Genomic DNA, 19,799 nt, shown 5'->3' with positions numbered 1-19,799 from the left:
CTTGTGGAGGCTAAAGAAGATTATTAGAGGTTTTCAGAAAAGTAGAGAGAATGTTCGGGTGAAGAGAGTGGTGAGAGTAAGTGAGCTTAGGAAAGACTTGTGTGAGGAAGTACCAAGGGAGACTGAGTACAGAATGGAAAAACGTGAAAACAAAGGACGTAAGGGGAGTGGGGAAGGAATGGGATGTATTTAGGGAAGCAGTGATGGCTTCCGCAAAAGATGCTTGTGGCATGAGAAGCGTGGGAGGTGGGCAGATTAGAAAGGGTAGTGAGCGATGGGATGAAGAAGTAAGATTATTAGTGAAAGAGAAGAGAGAGGCATTTGGACGATTTTTGCAGGGAAATAATGCAAATGACTGGGAGATGTATAAAAGAAAGAGGCAGGAGGTCAAGAGAAAGGTGCAAGAGGTGAAAAAGAGGGCAAATGAGAGTTGGGGTGAGAGAGTATCATTAAATTTTAGGGAGAATAAAAAGATGCTTTGGAAGGAGGTAAATAAAGTGCGTAAGACAAGGGAACAAATAGGAACATCAGAAGGGGGATAATGGTGAGGTGATAAGTAGTGGTGATGTGAGAAGATGGAGTGAGTATTTTGAAGGTTTGTTGAATGCGTTTGATGATAGAGTGGCAGATATAGGGTGTTTTGGTCGAGGTGGTGTGCAAAGTGAGAAGGTTGAGGAGAATGATTTGGTGAACAGAGAAGAGGTAGTAAAAGCTTTGCGGAAGATGAAAGCCGGCAAGGCAGCGGGTTTGGATGGTATTACAGTGGAATTTATCAAAAAAAGGGGGTGACTGTATTGTTGACTGGTTGGTAAGGTTATTTAATGTATGTATGACACATGGTGAGGTGCCTGAGGATTGGCGGAACGCATGCATAGTGCCATTGTACAAAGGCAAAGGGAATAAAAGTGAGTACACAAATTATAGAGGTTCAGGTTTGTTGAGTATTCCTGGGAAATTATATGGGAGGGTATTGATCGAGAGGGTGAAGGCATGTACAGAGCATCAGACTGGGGAAGAGCAGTGTGGTTTCAGAAGTGGTAGAGGATGTATGGATCAGGTGTTTGCTTTTAAGAAAATATGAGAAATACTTAGAAAAGCAAATGGATTTGTATGTAGCATTTATGGATCTGGAGAGGGCATATGATAGAGTTGATGGAGATGCTCTGTGGAAGGTATTAAGAATATATGGTGTGGGAGGCAAGTTGTTAGAAGCAGTGAAAAGTTTTTATCGGGGATGTAAGGCATGTGTACGTGTAGGAAGAGAGGAAAGTGATTGGTTCTCAGTGAATGTTTGTTTGCGGCAGGGGTGCGTAATGTCTCCATGGTTGTTTAATTTGTTTATGGATGGGGTTGTTAGGGAGGTGAATGCAAGAATTTTGGAAAGAGAAGCAAGTATGCAGTCTGTTGTGGATGAGAGAGCTTGGGAAGCGAGTGAGTTGTTGTTCGCTGATGATACAGCGCTGGTGGCTGATTCGGGTGAGAAACTGCAGAAGTTGGTGAGAGTTTGGTAAAGTGTGTGAAAGAAGAAAGTTAAGAGTAAATGTGAATAAGAGCAAGGTTATTAAGTACAGTAGGGTTGAGGGACAAGTCAATTGGGAGGTAGGTTTGAATGGAGAAAAACTGGAGGAAGTGAAGTGCTTTAGATATCTGGGAGTGGATTTGGCAGCGGATGGAACAGTGGAAGTGGAAGTGAATCATAGGGTGGGGGAGGGGGCGAAAGTTCAGGGAGCGTTGTAGAATGTGTGGAAGTCGAGAACGTTACCTTGGAAAGCAAAAATGGGTATGTTTGAAGGAATAGTGGTTCCAACAATGATATATGGTTGCGAGGCGTGGGCTATAGATAGAGTTGTGCAGAGGAGGGTGGATGTGCTGGAAATAAGATGTTTGAGGACAACATGTGGTGCGAGATGGTTTGATCGAGTAAGTAATGAAAGGGTAAGAGAGATGTGTGGTAACAAATTGAGTGTGATTGAGAGAGCAGAAGAGGGTGTTTTGAAATGGTTTGGTCACATGGAGAGAACGAGTGAGGAAAGATTGACAGAGAGGATATATGTGTCAGAGGTGGAGGGAACGAGGAGAAGTGGGAGACCAAATTGGAGGTGGAAAGATGGAGTGAAAAAGATTTTGAGTGATCGGGGCCTGAACATGCAGGAGTGTGAAAGGCGTGCAAGGAAGAGAGTGAACTGGAACGATGTGGTATACCGGGGTCGACGTGCTGTCAATGGATTGAACCAGGGCATGTGAAGCGTCTGGGGTAAACCATGGAAAGTTTTGTGGGGCCTGGATGTGGAAAGGGAGCTGTGGTTTCGGTGCATTATACATGACAGCTAGAGACTGAGTGTGAACGAATGTGGCCTTTGTTGTCTTTTCCTAGCGCTACCTCGCGCACATGCGGGGAGAGGGGGTTGTTATTTCATGTGTGGCGGGGTGGCGACGAGAATGAATAAGGGCAGACAGTATGAATTATATACATGTGTATATATGTATATTTATATGTGTGTGCGTATTATATATATATATATATATATATATATATATATATATATATATATATATATATATATATATGTTGAAATGTATAGGCATGTATATTTGCGTGTGGGAACGTGTATGTATATACATGTTTATGTGGGTGGGTTGGGCCATTCCTTCGTCTGCTTCCTTGAGCTACCTCGCTAACGCGAGAGACAGCGACAAAGTATAATAAATCATATATATATATATATATATATATATATATATATATATATATATATATATATATATATATATATATATATATATTATACACACACACATATATTCTCTGATTTCTCTTCTTTAACATCATGTCGAGACCAATTATTACCCCCACCCTCATAGAGCAAGTCTGGTATTACGTGCATATGATATGCATTGAGAGAGAGAGAGAGAGAGAGAGAGAGAGAGAGAGAGAGAGAGTGAGAGAGAGAGAGAGAGAGAGAGAGTGTGTGTGTGTGTGTGTGTGTGTCTCAAATTCAAGAATCCTATCATTAAAGACTCTCTCTCATTTTCAAACTATGATTTGCCTAACGATAGTATCTTCCGAAAAAGTACAGAAGAACACTGGGTGGATAACAACACCCACACATCTCGCCACAAGACGAATACTGAAGGTTTTACCGTTGGTTACGTCAGAAAGAAAATGAAGAAATATCGTTGAAGTTTATCTGACAGAAGAAAAAAAATAAGCATCTCCATGATTACATAATTAATCTTCCGTGACTCGTGTAATCATCAGGTGTTCACAATGGTTGGCATGTAATATAATTGCAACACACACACACACACACACACACACACACACTCGGACCTCCGTGGTGTAGTGGTTAGCGTTCCTGACCACCATGCATGCATGAGCCGCTTGGGGGTCAAAGACGCATAGGTTGGCATTCTAGATCTCAAAAGAACTGAAAGCATTCGAAAATCATTTTCAAAGGAAGATCAGTTTTCGAGAACCTAGACCGTTATTCTGCATACACAGCAACGTCAACAATGGAGGAACTGTACAGAAAAAAACATCACATTTAGGATCAAAGCTTTGTTGACCTCTTTCTTTCATCTTATTCCCCCTTAACCTTCCCTCGGTTACCGCAATCCCAGTCACTCACTCCCTCCCTCCCTCACCAACCAAGTAGGCTTCTGGGTGGCGCACACCTCTGCAAGCCTATCCCACTCATCACCACCCAGTAAAACCCTCCAACAAACGTTTCCTCACAAAGTCTCTTTTACCTGCCCGAACCAGTTCCTCGAGTGAATTAAGACGTACAGGGTTTCATCTATCCCCACCTGAACCTGCGCCTCCAGGACTCGTTATCAGCCACAGCGGGAAGCCACGAAGAGCGAGGCTTGAAGACATTATCTCTTTCCATTATAAGTCTGTCTCTCGATGTAAAAAATCCAGTTACTTTAATGTCTAATATTTGGCTCGTAGATGAGAATATGATTTGTCTAAAATTTACCCAGGGAAGAGGAAGGTTTCAGCAAAGTTTCCAACGTTGTCTTGAAGGGAATTTATTGAAAGACACGAGCTACGGAACTCGTCTGCAATGATAAGGGTGTGCGAATGATGAAGACCCTATCAGCCTATTATCATCTATGAGAGAGTGAGCACCAGAAAGTTCTTAACGTAAGTATGTATGTTAAACAGGAATGTTGGAATAGGTATTTTTGCCTTTATCACCACTTACTCCCGCAACTTCATGCCGCCAACAGAATGGAAGGGAACTATGGATCGGGAGGGAGGTTAGGCGACGGAACCCCAAGCACAGAGGCAGAGTGAAGATCAGAAAGGCATTGAACTTTCACATTTGCTTCATGACGTGATGGGAACAGCAGAACATGATCAGTCTATTTACGTAAGACTTTATTCTTAGTTTCCTCTCTCTCTCTCTCTCTCTCTCTCTCTCTCTCTCTCTCTCTCTCTCTTGTGACCTCGAACGATCTCAGAAAGGAGGAGTCTCCAGCTTTATGAGCGAGAAACCCCCCCCCCCCTTTAAGCATGACGGTGACGTCCTTTGCGTTAGGGGACAAAGAGAATCAAAAGCCTTCTACTTTATGAACTTCCCTGCGGCAAACATCTCTCTTCAATCATCCCGTTCCGTACATCCCTCTGGTCTATGGCTGTTGAATCTGCAATCGTTCCAGCAGGCATTGTGTGTGTGTGTGTGTGTGTGTGTGTGTGTGTGTGTGTGTGTGTGTGTGTATCAGCAGCTGAACTAGCGGTCTTTGCCAGACTACTACATCCCATAGTTTCTGTGTAAAAACCAGTCAAACGAGGATTAACCGTTATGATGCCTCTCTCTCTCTCTCTCTCTCTCTCTCTCTCTCTCTCTCTCTCTCTCTCTCTCAAAATACGAGGTTGTGGAACACCATTTATAATACGAGGCTGTGGAACATCACTCAAAGACTTTAGAAGCTCAAGTCAATTTCAATATAATTTCTCCCATATTTTCCACTATTCCTCTCATCTGAGGTGAACTCAGTTCGGTTGTACTTTTGCACAGGCTGTGTCGACTAGAATTAAAAGTAAAAAAAAAAAAAAGGAAACTTATCCAAGATCTTACCATCAATAAAACGTAACTACAAGATCTTACCATCAATAAAACGTAACTACAAGATCTTGCCATCAATAAAACGTAACTACAAGATCTTAACATCAATAAAACGTAATACAAAATCTTACCATCAATAAAACGAAACTACAAGGTCTTACCATCAATAAAACGTAACTACAAGATCTTGCCATCAACAGGGTATAATTTTCAATTACACTTTCTCGAAGAAAATGGATTGAAGGATCATATCAGGGTGAGATATTACGCTACAGAAGGTGAGGTTCCCCAGACAGTAGAATTACCATATATTAGTGTTCACGTGAGCTAATCATGGCGAGTAACCTTCCCTTACATAGAATATTCCTTGTTGGAAACTGGTCCAAAAGAGAAAAGTCACGGGCAATTATACTGTGCCCAAAAGGTAGCTTGAATCTGCTCAAAACTCTTCGACCTAAAACATTTCAGAGGAGAAAAGGTACGAAATCTTTTCAAAAAACGTACAACATCTATGGCCTCATTCGACGTACACGATGTCTTAATTCATATGGCCAGCACACCTGCATCACTGTTGATCGGGCCAAAGTGTGTAGATGAGGCGAAATGGTACGCTATAGCAAGACTTCAATGTGGCCTAATCACTACTCACCAGCGCCTGAGATGAGGTTGTTCTTATACTATATAGGGAAAGGGCCAGGAGCCAGTTGCTGGATTATTATATAGGGAAGTGGACCGACTTACCTGCTGGTTCGAGGGTGGAAGGGGATTGGATCATCTGCCGGCTCGAGATTGCAAGGGGACTGGATCAGTTACAAGCATGGGTTATACTATAGGGAAGGGGATTGGCTCAGCTACCGGCTCTGAGATTGGAAGAGGTTTGGGTCAGTTGCCGTGTTGGATTATCGGGAATGGGACAGAGTCAGCTACCGGCTCGAGACTGGATGGAGATTGGGATCAGCTACTGGCTTTTTATAATGTAAGGAGAGGAACTGAATCAGCCACCAGCTCGAGGTTGGAAACGGATTTGATTAGTTGCCGGCTTGAGCTGACGCTGTATCGTCGTTGTAAAACTTCGCTGAAGAACTGCTCACTCCAAAGGAGTTCGTCCTTTCCCTGCTACAAACAAAGCTCAAGGGGAAGGAGGAAGAATGGTTCGAGAATGGACTAGGAGTAAAGTCTCGAGTTTAGTGTGAGGGCGAGAGCAAGGGAAAGGGATAGGGCTTCTGCTGAAGGAGGAAGTGTGTGGAAGTGTGAAGGAATGTAAGGAAGCGATCCCCAGACTTCTGGGTTTAAAAGAAAAAATGACGGTGGACAACGAGAGGTGGGTGACTGACGGTGCTTATGCACCTGACAACGAGACGAATGAGGAAAAGAGGCTAGTGTTTTGGGAAGAACCGAGTGAGTGCATCGGCAGTTTGGATGCGAGAGACAGAGTAATAAATGATGGAAGATCTAAATGCAAGAATAGGTAGTGTGGCAACTGATATAGGGGCACAGGGTATCCAGCCTGTGAATGATGATCTTGAACACCTTGTCGAGTTGTGTGCCGTAAAAGGGGGTGCTGGCAATGGAGTGAGCCAGGGAAAAGTCTACGGGGATTGGCTGTGGTTAAGGTGATCTGGTGTCGGTGCATTATACATGACAGGTAGACCGTGGATGTGAATGAACGAGGCCGTTCTTCGTCTGTTCATGGCCCTACCTCTAACGTAGGAAACGACAAATGTGGTATATATATATATATATATATATATATATATATATATATATATATATATATATATATATATATATATATATATATTATTGTATAATAGAATATATATCAAATAATTCCAAACTTATGGCCAAAACTTATATTCATCCAGTAATCAAATACAAAAAAATATTAATCAAACATCATAAACTAGCGTTCGCTCACTAGTCCCCCGCCTCAAGCTTAACCTCTGTATAATACTTACGTAACAGCTCAGCACCAGGTCTGGCGCGCTCCTCCAAAACACAGCCTTCAGCCACTCAAAAAAAAATTACGTGGTCGCTTGTCATGAACATCTAATCTTGTATATCTCCGAAAGAATGGAGGTCAAGGGATATGTATGTCGTGTGTGTGTGTGTGTGTGTGTGTGTGTGTGTGTGTGTGTGTGTGTGTGTGTGTGTGTGTGTGGGTGGGTGTGTGTGTCGTCTGAGAATTATCTTGAGCACCAGGAGAAAGTATTCTCGGAATCTCGACTGATGAAGACTGGAACCTGACGTTGCCGACCCAAACGACCCTGACAGCTCGAAGCCCAAATGAAACGAAGCAGAATACTACAGTCCAGTGGCTACCCACAGGCCCCGCAGCCTCTCGCATCCTCCCGAGGTGGTATTTCACAGATTCAACTGCACAATGTGGTGTTGAAACCCTAGTTTGCCTGTGAGGAGCAGTAGCAGCAGCATCCTCCTCCTCCTCCTCCTCTCCAGACAGAGGATCGGAACCCCTTCCAACGTCCCTCGGGGTGGATAATGTATACAAACCATTTCCTTCGGGGGAGGAGGGACTTACGAGGACGTGTCCAGGAGTGGCCATACCCGGATCTTAACCCTTGAGACAGTCTGGGTTGTGAGGAGGATCTCTCCTTCGTCATCGACTATCGTGATGGTGAACTGCGCCACCAGGGTAGCTGGAGTGAGGGTTTGTGCCTTGAAGGTGATGACCAGGTAGCAAGGTTGGCTATAGCACTGATCTAGGCATTACTCTCATCACTATTCTTCCAGTTCTCGTTCCCTGTCACCCTACTGAACATAGTCGTCAACTCTACCCGTATAAGGTTTGGAATCTGTATCTTTTGTAAGCCCTTAAGTTAGACGGTGCGATTCTTTGGAGGTGATGGATTGACCTTTGACCTGGTCCTTATGAGGGTCAAGTCATATACCCAAGGGTTTAGTTACAGTGTGACTAAACCTTGACATTTTGATCCACCCTTCGCGTTAGCTGTTGGTGTTACAACCCTCGCAACAACATTTTGAGCGTTACTGTCATATCATTGAAGCTTGGTCGATTATTCTAAGGTCGACCAGTTGCACTTTCAACCTCATCCAAACGTTGCAACACTTTAAGTGCCATTAGTTCACTTGACAATGACATTAGATAAGTCAGTCTGAGAAGAAAATCACTAATGTTAATTCTTAACTTTTTTTCTTTCTTTTTACATAGAGCCTCCTCTTCTGAGAATCCTGTTTCAGGACGAACGATAACTTTTTCCCCATCCACACTTTCCTATAAAATTCCCATGATAGTACTCACGGCGTAATACATGGCAGGACTTCTGTGGCATAATACTCCTGCCATTTGTTGTGCCCGAGGGAGAAGTGGGAGGAGGAGGAGGTATGTACATTCCCTTTCACTGTCTTAAGAACTCTGGATACTACTACTACTGTCCTCCAGTAGACATCCTCGACTTAGATCAGGAGGTCTTCTGTGATCTGTCCTTCCCATGGTACTCCCATGTCCAAGGCTGTATTACTCGTGCAACATAGTACATGCCTTCCCTTGGCTTCCACCAGAAGCAAGCAGTATAAACTCCACCTTCCCTTGATCTATGGAGTCATCCACACCTTTCATCACTTGCAATATATATATATATATATATATATATATATATATATATATATATATATATATATATATATATATATATATTCCTATGAGTCCACGGGGAAAATGAAATATCTTGATCACGCGCAAAATTGTGATCCTTTCCAATATATATATATATATATATATATATATATATATAGGATTATGTCACAACTTCATTTATTAACATCACTGCTTCAATCTGGTTGTATGTGGCTATGTCATGAAGATTTTTGATGACATACAACATTCTTTTTCCCCCCGGATTACGTACTTTTCCTGGGACACACACACACACACACACACACACACACACACCTAAACATCTTAATATGTCAAGAAGTTGAACACCAAAAGGAACCAAAAAGCATGTGTGTCTCACATACTCCCCCCTAATGTTAATATTCTGCACATTTTGATTTTATCAAAAACATGCACAGTTGCTTGTCATGCATCGTCTGTGCTAGGCTCGACTTTAAAGATGTGATCACCGTGTAAGCTGGTTTGCAAGGCATGATGACACGCTTGTAGGCTAGGGAGAAGCGAGAGGACCAAGATCTTCCTTCTCATAAGCATGCGTGACGGAAAAAGACACGCTCTCTCAGGGTCATGGAAATAATCAGGGAGGGATGCTTGCATTTTCTCCTCCAGCGCTTCCATCCTAAAATCGTCTCACGTTTATGAAGTGTTTTTCAATACCAGTCTTTGTTATTAGGGAGCGATGCTTGCATTTTCTCCTCCAGCGCTTCCATCCTAAAATCGTCTCACGTTTATGAAGTGTTTGTCAATACCAGTCTTTGTTATTAGGGAGCGATGCTAGCATTTTCTCCTCCAGCGCTTCCATCCTTAAATCGTCTCACGTTTATGAAGTGCTTTTCAATACCAGTCTTTGTTATTTTCATACAAGATCACGTCAGTCACCAGTGAGGGAAAATCCTTCCCCGGCTGACCACCCGGTTGTCAAACCGCACCCTTGCCTTACCCAGCTGACCACCCGCTGTTCAGACTGCAGGTATGTACTCTCTCAGGCTCCAGCCAGCTACTGCTGTCCAGTGGTGACAACGACATATCATCGGCATAAATTGCTGATCTTTGAGAACTAATGGTAGACAATGAAAAGGAAGTGATAGACAGTGAGTTTGTTGATATATCTTAACATGTTAGGTCTGTTTAGTACAGAAATAACCAAATGTGAAAATCGGGCATATATTTAGCTGGAGTTTTCTGTCTTCGCCGAGACTGTTGTGCTTGCATGATCGCATAACGCCCCTTGGGTATGGAGGTGATGTCAACAAATATTCTTAGCCTACTGTTCATTTTACACCGCCATATACAGTATGAACGGATCTTCGGCATGGACTTTAGTGATGTTTAAGAAGATTAATCTCGTGCACCATAACTCAATACCTTCTATGATTAAGTCCCTTAAAAAAGAGCCATCTTGTGGGTTAGTAAGTAGAGAACTGTAGGTCAGTGCAAATCAGCGCACGAGACGTTTTATTATTCAGCTCTACATAAAACTGAGGCGGTTCGAACTGAGGCCCTAATTAAAGCCATCTAATTGACGATATATATATATATATATATATATATATATATATATATATATATATATATATATATATATATATATTATCCTTGGGAATAGGGGAGAAAGAATACTTCCCACGTATTCGGCGTGTCGTAAAAGGCGACTAAAAGGGGAGGGAGCGGGGGGACTAGAAATCCTCCCTCCCGTTTTTTTTATTTTCAAAAAGAAGGAACAGAGAAGGGGGCCAAGTGAGGATATTTCCTCTAAGGCTCAGTCCTCTGTTCTTAACGCTACCTCGCTAACGCGGGAAATGGGGATTATATGTACATATATATCCTAGCCTGAGCCAGGTATCTATTTCATCGACCAACCCGTAAGATTATATGAACAGCTGTGTTGACCGTGGATTAACTGCCACAACCAGGATTCGAACCTAGACACTCACTCCTGGGCGGCCAGTGAACGCTTCATGGTCAGGAACGCCAACAACTTTTTTCCGTCATCATTTTTTTGTTCATAAGAGTATTATAATTCTTCCATGGTGATAATGTGTCGTATTATATACCAAAGTAATAAATATGAGCTACGTAGTAAGAAAAATAATGAAGATATCATTACATTAGATAAAAAAAAATGAATTATAGAAGTGGTACACTCAAGACGATATAATAATTCAGACATGGAGTCCCAACCCTCCAATAATTTAAGAGTCGGATGTACCGATGTTTCTGGGTTGTGATCCCAACGCGAATTTGCTTAGTAAAGTGCTTGACGAAGTCTCGCAGAGTTTCGAAAGAACGTCACACGTTCATGCATGCGAGGGCTGGGGTATGCGTGTGTGGGGGGGAGTGACCTCCTCCCAGATTATAATTATTTCAGAGATGGTAACAAGCGCATACGCACCAGCCTAAAACGACTGTCACAAGACTATGGGGGAAAATACATGTTACCGTCATCACTCCAGTGTATATCTTGTGTATGGTTATGATGGCGTCTGATTATTGAATTTTGTCAGAAGACGTCTTGTTTCTCTTTCGGCTTTACCTTTAACACGGTTGATGCCAGAAACCGACCATTTAGTCCTGCTTTTTCACTCCTGTGTCTGGTATGGTTTATCTTACTTAGGCTTTAAGAAGTTCTTTCTTTTACCAAGAACCCTTTCAATAGAGATACTGGCTGTATAATACGTAAATCCATCTGTTCTTCAATACTTCAGTTGAATTAAGTTTCCCCATGTTAAATCGTGTGATATTTCACTCTGGTGGCAGACTGCTTGGAGAAGACTAAGAAAAATGTACCAGAGCTGAGAACAACAACAGTCCGAAATATGCTCTCCGAAAACACTCTTTTTGCAACAAAATAGATGAAAAAAATGAAAACAAGAGAATTGAATCGAACTGTCTCAGTATAAGATCCGCGAGCTAGGAGAACACACACACACACACACACACACATACAAAGTATCGACCTAAAATCCCTGGGAATACGAACAAAGCTTCATAAAGAGCAAAGCCTTACGGGTTCGGACTGAACTAAATTTAACCTAGTTCCGTAAAGGCTAATGAAAAAGAAATACTTTATGGGTCAGGACCGAACTAAAGCCTAGTGAAGAAGAAATACTTGACGGGTTCGAACTGAACTAAAGCCTAGTCTCGTAGAGCCTAGTGAAGAAGAAATACTTTAGGGGTTCGAACCGAACTAAAGCCTAATCAAATCCTAGTCAATGAAACGATTATAAAACCTAGCTACACCCGCCACCACTCTGCCTGCATAGGTTGCCATCTCCTGGATTAAAACTGGGCCTTAGAGGTTTACATGAAGCAAGATGTTACATATCGACCAGTGAATAGATCAAAAGTGTCAGTTTCCTGACGTCAAGGCGAACACTTTCAAGAGCTTTATTTTACAAATCAATACATTTAACAAGGCGTATAATCGCTCCTCCCCCCTTTTTTTTCAGGTCGTTGATTTAAGATCCAAAACCGGTCGGTCAAATGGCAGTTCTCATCGCTACATGTCCATTTGAACACTGCAAATCAGTTCGGTTTCTTACGTCAGATTCCTCCCAAATTCATCGTTTTTATCTTTTCATTTGAACAATTCAAGTCAAGCATTGGATTAATCATGTGATCATGATTATGAAAATAGTCGAGAGAATGCACAACTCTCCAACTGGTCATGAGAAGCGTTCTAGTGAATTATGAAAAGACTTCAGCGAGGCAGGTAACAGGTTGAAAAAAAAATATATATATATGATTTCATTACAGCTATCCGAACAGGTGTTGACAGACTGATGAAAAGGTCTCGAGTGATGAAGCAGGTGCTGATAGCTGATGAAGCAGGTTCTTCAGTTACGTGAAGTGTATGTCTTGATGTGAAGCAGATGTTGAACAATGGAAAAGCAGGTTTGACAGGTGTTGATTCATGGTGGAGCAGGTGTGACAAGTGTTGATTAATGGCAGTACAGGTGCTGACAGCTGGTTCAAGCAGGTCTTGATGAATAGTTGTGGCACTTGTTTTTGCAATGGTGGAGTAGGCGTTAATCGCAGACGACGCAAGTTTTAGTGACTGATGCAGAAGGTGTTGATAACTGATGTGGCAAGTGTAGATAACTGAAGTATGTGTGGCGGTTAATGACTGGTAAAAAAAAGGTGTCAATGAAAGGTGAAGCAGGTGTTGACAGGCAAAGGTGCTGATGACAGTTATTACAAGTGATGATGACTGGAAGAATGTGTTGATAAACGGTGAAGATTTTCATGATAGGTAAAACAGGTGTGGATAAATTATGAAGCAAGATCACCAGGTGCTGATGACTGGAAATGCGGGTATTGAGAACTGAAGTTGAGCCTGGCAAATGCTAGTGAAGCAAGATATTGAGGATTGGTGAGGCAGGTGCTGCTGACTGACGAGGCAAGTGACAGGTGTTGATGACTGACGAGGCAAGTGACATGTGCTGACTGGTGAGGCAAGTGACAGGTGCTGACTGGTGAGGCAAGTGACAGGTGCTGACTGGTGAGGCTTGTGACATGTGCTGATGACTGGTGAGGCAAGTATTGATGACTGATGAGGCAAGTAATAGGTGTTGACTGGTGAGGCCACTCGTCTGTCATCGGAGGGACGTGGTTGGTAAGCGTCTGTGTGGCTTGGGGTACCCCGCCCTCCCTGATCGAGTGTGGTCCTCACTGACCCAGTCTGGGATCTCCTGCCACCTGTGGCTGGTCAAACTGACCCAAGACTGGCTCCATGGCTGATGACGTGTGGTCGGTCTTGATTTGTCTTTTCATGCATAGTCGCCATTTCCCGCGTTAGCGAGGTAGCATCAGGAACAGATGACTGAACCTAAGAGGGAGGGAAAAAATATCTTCACCTGGCCTCTTTCTCTGTTCCTTCTATTGGAGAGTTGAACAGGAGGGGAGGATTTACAGCCTCCCAGCTCCCATCCCTATTCGTCACCTTCTACGACACCCAGGGAAATACATGGGCAATAATCTCTCCCCCCTATCCCCAAGGATAGGGCTTGATGAGCAGCTACTTTTCCTTTTATCCCTGACGGCTCTAAATATGACTAGAATCATCAAATACAAATGCCAGTCATACAACTCTGTAATCTAGCATAACACCCCAAACTCGTTCCGGTTCGGGGGTGTTGAAAAATCTGCTTACGGAAGATATCAACCGAGTTTGGCACATCATCTGTTCCGAGACGCATTTGCATGGGGGGTCACTTGCTTCAAACCACCCGAACGAGTTTCAGAGTGAGGGAGGGAAGGAAGGGAGAGGGTTTAATTGCGCATAATTAATGATTACCGACATTCATATATGGTCTCCGTGATTATCATGATGCCTGGGGAGCTAATGATGTGGATATAGTAGAGTGTGGCCAAGTTCTGCAGATTCTGGACGAGTTCGTCTGTGGCCTGAAAATGTAGTGTACAAAATCTTGGTGATTTGAAGACGACGGTACGGCACTTGAGGACGACGGCACGACCCGTGAGCACGACGGTACGACCCTTGAGCACGTCGGTAAGACCCCTCGAGCAAGACGGTACGACCCTTGAGCACGTCGGTATGACCCCTCGAGCAAGACGGTACGAGCCTTTGAGCATGACGCTACGACCTTTGGGTAGGATGTCCTGGCCTTTTATCTGACCTTTAACAGCCAAGTCAAAAGGCCAGACCATATGAAACCTCAAATCTAACCTTAAATCTTACCTTAAATTCAAACCTTAAATCCAACCTCAAACCCAGCTTTTCCTCTAACTTGAAATGCAATGCAACATGAGTGGTTAGTGAATGAAGTGTAGGACATTAGATAACATTACCCTTAAAATATATATATATATGGTGTGGGAGGCAAGTTGTTAGAAGCAGTGAAAAGTTTTTATCGAGGATGTAAGGCATGTGTACGTCTAGGAAGAGAGGAAAGTGATTGGATCTCAGTGAATGTAGGTTTGCGGCAGGGGTGTGTGATGTCGCCATGGTTGTTTAATTTGTTTATGGATGGGGTTGTTAGGGAGGTGAATGCAAGAGTTTTGGAAAGAGGGGCAAGTATGAAGTCTGTTGGGGATAAGAGAGCTTGGGAAGTGAGTCAGTTGTTGTTCGCTGATGATACAGCGCTGGTGGCCGATTCATGTGAGAAACTGCAGAAGCTGGTGACTGAGTTTGGTAAAGTGTGTGAAAGAAGAAAGTTAAGAGTAAATGTGAATAAGAGCAAGGTAATTAGGTACAGCAGGGTTGAGGGTCAAGTCCATTGGGAGGTAAGTTTGAATGGAGAAAAACTGGAGGAAGTAAAGTGTTTTAGATATCTGGGAGTGGATCTGGCAGCGGATGGAACCATGGAAGCGGAAATGGATCATAGGGTGGGGGAGGGGGCGAAAATCCTGGGAGCCTTGAAGAATGTGTGGAAGTCGAGAACATTATCTCGGAAAGCAAAAATGGCTATGTTTAAAGGAATAGTGGTTCCAACAATGTTGTATGGTTGCGAGGCGTGGGCTATGGATAGAGTTGTGCGCAGGAGGATGGATGTGCTGGAAATGAGATGTTTGAGGACAATGTGTGGTGTGAGGTGGTTTGATCGAGTAAGCAACGTAAGGGTAAGAGAGATGTGTGGAAATAAAAAGAGCGTGGTTGAGAGAGCAGAAGAGGGTGTTTTGAAATGGTTTGGGCACATGGAGAGAGTGAGTGAGGAAAGATTGACCAAGAGGATATATGTGTCGGAGGTGGAGGGAACGAGGAGAAGTGGGAGACCAAATTGGAGGTGGAAAGATGGAGTGAAAAAGATTTTGAGTGACAGGGGCCTGAACATGCAGGAGGGTGAAAGGAGGGCAAGGAATAGAGTGAATTGGATCGATGTGGTATACCGGGGTTGACGTGCTGTCAGTGGATTGAATCAGGGCATGTGAAGCGTCTGGTGTAAATCATGGAAAGCTGTGTAGGTATGTATATTTGCGTGCGTGGACGTATGTATATACATGTGTATGGGGGTGGGTTGGGCCATTTCTTTCGTCTGTTTCCTTGCGCTACCTCGCAAATGCGGGAGACAGCGACAAAGCAAAAAAAAAAAAAAAAAAAAAAAAATATATATATATATATATATATATATATATATATATATATATAGATAGATAGATAGATAGATAAGCAAGACTTTTTTTTCTTAAGTTCTGTTAAAGACCAATGCACACTTGGTATTCCCTTTTTTTCTTGTTCTTTCCCCATTTTCTTCAATGTAGTCTTCAGAGGCACCGAAAGAAATTATAAATTCGATTTCCAGCATCAGTTTCCAACGTTTGTTCATGAAAGTGTGAGACGTTTCGAATCAAATTTCTCATCATCTGCCGAAGAACTAGACCATAAAATGAGGACTAAACATACTCACTGTCAGACAGAGAACAAAGGGCTACATTGAGGCAAGACGCTAAACAAACAACGAGTTGCCATCACAGATAATCAGGATGGACCGATTTCGTAGACTGTATGTCGTGCGTGTTCCTTGAGGGAGAGGAGGCCATGCCATGTTCCTCTGCCCAACACACACACACACACACACACACACACACACACATTAGACGTGTCCGGCAAATGTTGATTAACAATGGATATTCAAATACTGATTTTGATACCGCTATGAACAACATGCCAGAGCCATATCTCGTGGCAAACAGACATCCCCAACGTGACAGCATTAAAGTTTTACGACAGGAACACATTTACAACAACATACTGCAAGGACGAGAAGGTCGTGCGAGAAAATGTGGCCACCTATTGCAAGGCGAATGATGAAGACAAGGATATCAGTCTGATAATATTACTACAATAATCCAATAACATGTTCGCTCGTATGGCAGGTCGCTCTGGAAGTTTTGCATCATACGGATGTGGTCTATGGAGTACCAACGCAATACTGGGGACTGTCAGCCCCACCAAATATACTACGATGGACATACAACCTGCCCCCTCCTCCCTGCCTGAGCCGCCTCCTCTGGTCCCACCGCCTCCTCTCGTCCCACTTGCAAGAAGGTGGAATCAAACACCATCATCATCAACAAAAGCATGGAACGAGACTAACGAGGGAGATTACAGCCAATGGCACCAAAATCATTACTAGTTGCAGTGATCGGAGGAGACAGACATACAGACATTAGAAGCCATTCACACCAGAGAGAAAGAGCCTGTCATCAACACCCAGACATGACCACCGCCATCCAGCTCTTTGATGGCCCCGCCAATAGGAGGTCGACCTAACGCTGTTTTAGAAGGGGAAGACACGTCACTGAACCGCCACAAGCTACCGAGTCCGCCATTTAAGGATGGGGAACCTGTCAATGACCCATCCGATACTGGATTATGAAGGTTAAGGAGAATTAGACAAGTCTGACCTGAATGTCACATCCACACAATAACAATGGACTAGTTATCATAATCCTATCTCGTTTTAGGACTGATCCTCTGTGTTTCCTCTGCTATGTTTTTCTATATTTTTGTATCCACATTTTGTATTTAGGTTGCAGCTCATGATATCCGTCATGACTTTGTGAATCTGTATCACTGTATTACTTTTGACGTTCTATGTCCTGTGTGGTCTTCCGAATTCGTTTCTTATATACAAGTTTGCGCTTTACATACCCAAGTCTTGCGACGTTGCTTTTCTCATATTTTTTTTTTTGTAGATTCCTGATGATGCCTCTGTGAAGGTGAAGCTTGACAGAAATGAAATGGATAATTTTGGACAACTGGTGTTTGAGCGGCCATATAATGGAAGAACAGTATTGAGAAAATTAGAAAACAAAAGATTAACTAAGAAATATGCTGTCGTAATATATATATATATATATATATATATTTTTTTTTTTTTTTTTCATACTATTCGCCATTTCCCGCGATAGCGAGGTAGCGTTAAGAACAGAGGACTGGGCCTTTGAGGGAATATCCTCACCTGGCCCCCTTCTCTGTTCCTTCTTTTGGAAAATTAAAAAAAAACGAGAGGGGAGGATTTCCAGCCCCCCGCTCCCTTCCCTTTTAGTCGCCTTCTACGACACGCAGGGAATACGTGGGAAGTATTCTTTCTCCCCTATCCCCATATATATATATATATATATATATATATATATATATATATATATATATATATATATATATTTCATACATATTCCCCATTTCCCGTGTTAGCTAGGTAGCGTAAGAACAGAGGACAGAGCTTTAGAAGGAAAAATCCTCACTTGGCTCCCTTCTCTGTTCCTTCTTTTGGAACTGACAAGTGTATAAACACCACGAGTCGGCTTCGAAATCTGGGCAGGGCGTCCCACTACCTCGGCGACACGGTCGAATGACACACACACACACACTAGACTTCAAGTGTTTTACGTGTGTCCCAACCTCATGTCGGTGGAGATATGTCGATGGTCAGACAAACGTATTGTCACACTATCGGAGCCGCGTGAGATTAAAGTCCATGCTATCCCCACCGAGATGTGGTTGGGACACACGTAAAATCACTAGAAGTCATGGTGTGTGTGTATCTTAACCTTCGTGTGGTCGAGGGAGCCGGATGCCCATCCCAGTCTCTAATGAAAAAGATACTAGCTTTGATTTTACGTATGCCGTCTGATTAACTTTTATTCTATACTTGATAATGTCGAATTTACCTATCTACGTTTGTGTTGCCTGCTTTACTGCCTTACCAACATTCGTGTTGCCAATTTCACTGCCATCCAACATTGTCTGTCTATCCATTACATCAACTTCCTGTCCTACAGAAACACCAAGAACCCTTAAGTACCCTCCAAGTCTAGTTCCCACATTGGGGCTCAGCCTAGCCCGCATGGGGGTCAGCCGATTATTTCGTCACCACAGAAATACGGTCCAATTTTCATTGGCTTTACCACGACTTACAACAACCCCTGCGGCGAAGTATCTAACGTCTTATCTAACACCTGAGAGGTATGAAATAAGCGCAAAAAAAAAAAAAGTAAGAATTATAGAGGGGTTCCTTGGCATTATCCTCTATATGTACATGGACGAGGACCGGTTTAGCCCCTCCCTATTGACAGGCAGGTAAGGCTTAGAGGGAATAGAAGAACCCGTTTGGCCACCCGCCCCACCCAACTTAGGCAACTCGGCTCTTGTTTGTCGTAAATAAGAAGTTTAACCGAGCGTTGAGAGAAGCAATAGGCGGCGCCTTGTGGTAGGTCATAGCACGACACACGTACGTACATGTACGTGCGTCCGTGCCCGTCTATCCATGCGCGCACATCCACGCACACACAAACACCTTCGAATGTACACACGCATACATCACACTCGTTCCTGAAGCAATCGAATATCCGCTAGTGTCAAAGGAAGTTGAAAGAGTGGAGAGATTTGCGTTAGTTCACTCCTTCCTTTGCTTGCAAGACAATGATCTCCCCAGTGATGACACATTTGAATTTAATGACATCATCGTCACCATCTATCAGAAACATCTCCATCTGAAGACCATCTGTCTCCCAGCCACATCACCACCTGAATCAGTATAGGAATTTGAGGTAGACAGGCAACTCAGCAGCCTGAAGGTAAAGTGCCTATTACACGCAAGTGATTTATTCTTGGAACTCTACATCATGAAGGTCACCCCTTAGCTACCCAGAATCCCTCTCTGCTCAATCGCCATCGTTTCCTCTTTTTTTTTCAGCTAAAATACTTCACTGATTGGAAAGCTTCCTGTGGTCCCTACAGCACCGAGGTCAGCAAGCCCTCAATCTCACAGTGAGTTACGACCCACTCATCATCATCATCCGGATCCCCAGCGTATTCTGTGAAAGTTCTGCGTTTATCTCAGACGTTGCAAGCTCCCATAGACTCTCTCAACATTTTGGTGATTATGAGAACCTCTTATAACCCACTGCCTCGTTAACTTTGTAAGGCTTTATCACAACTTGGACACCAAGACTTCTTTCTGTACTCTCACCTTCGTTGATTTCACCAAATCTTTCGAGTTGGTCAACCATAACAGAACCATCAACAGACTTATCAAGCCTAGTCAGTGTGTGGCGGGATCTCACTCCGTGGCCTTGCAGGCTTACTCAACGAGAACGCTGTTAGGCTT

The 19,799-nt window shown here is 43.2% G+C and overlaps 1 long non-coding RNA gene across 1 annotated transcript in view; it reads right to left on the bottom strand.

Moving 5' to 3' along the window:
- Positions 1-19,799, bottom strand: part of LOC139757178 (uncharacterized) — a 221,445-nt gene that overhangs the window by 171,705 nt on the left and 29,941 nt on the right. The window lies entirely within an intron of this gene.

Source organism: Panulirus ornatus, chromosome 25 (genome assembly GCF_036320965.1).
Source record: "Panulirus ornatus isolate Po-2019 chromosome 25, ASM3632096v1, whole genome shotgun sequence".
In the NCBI taxonomy this organism is placed as follows: Eukaryota; Metazoa; Arthropoda; class Malacostraca; order Decapoda; family Palinuridae; genus Panulirus; species Panulirus ornatus.
This window is presented reverse-complemented; position numbering and strand designations above follow the sequence as displayed.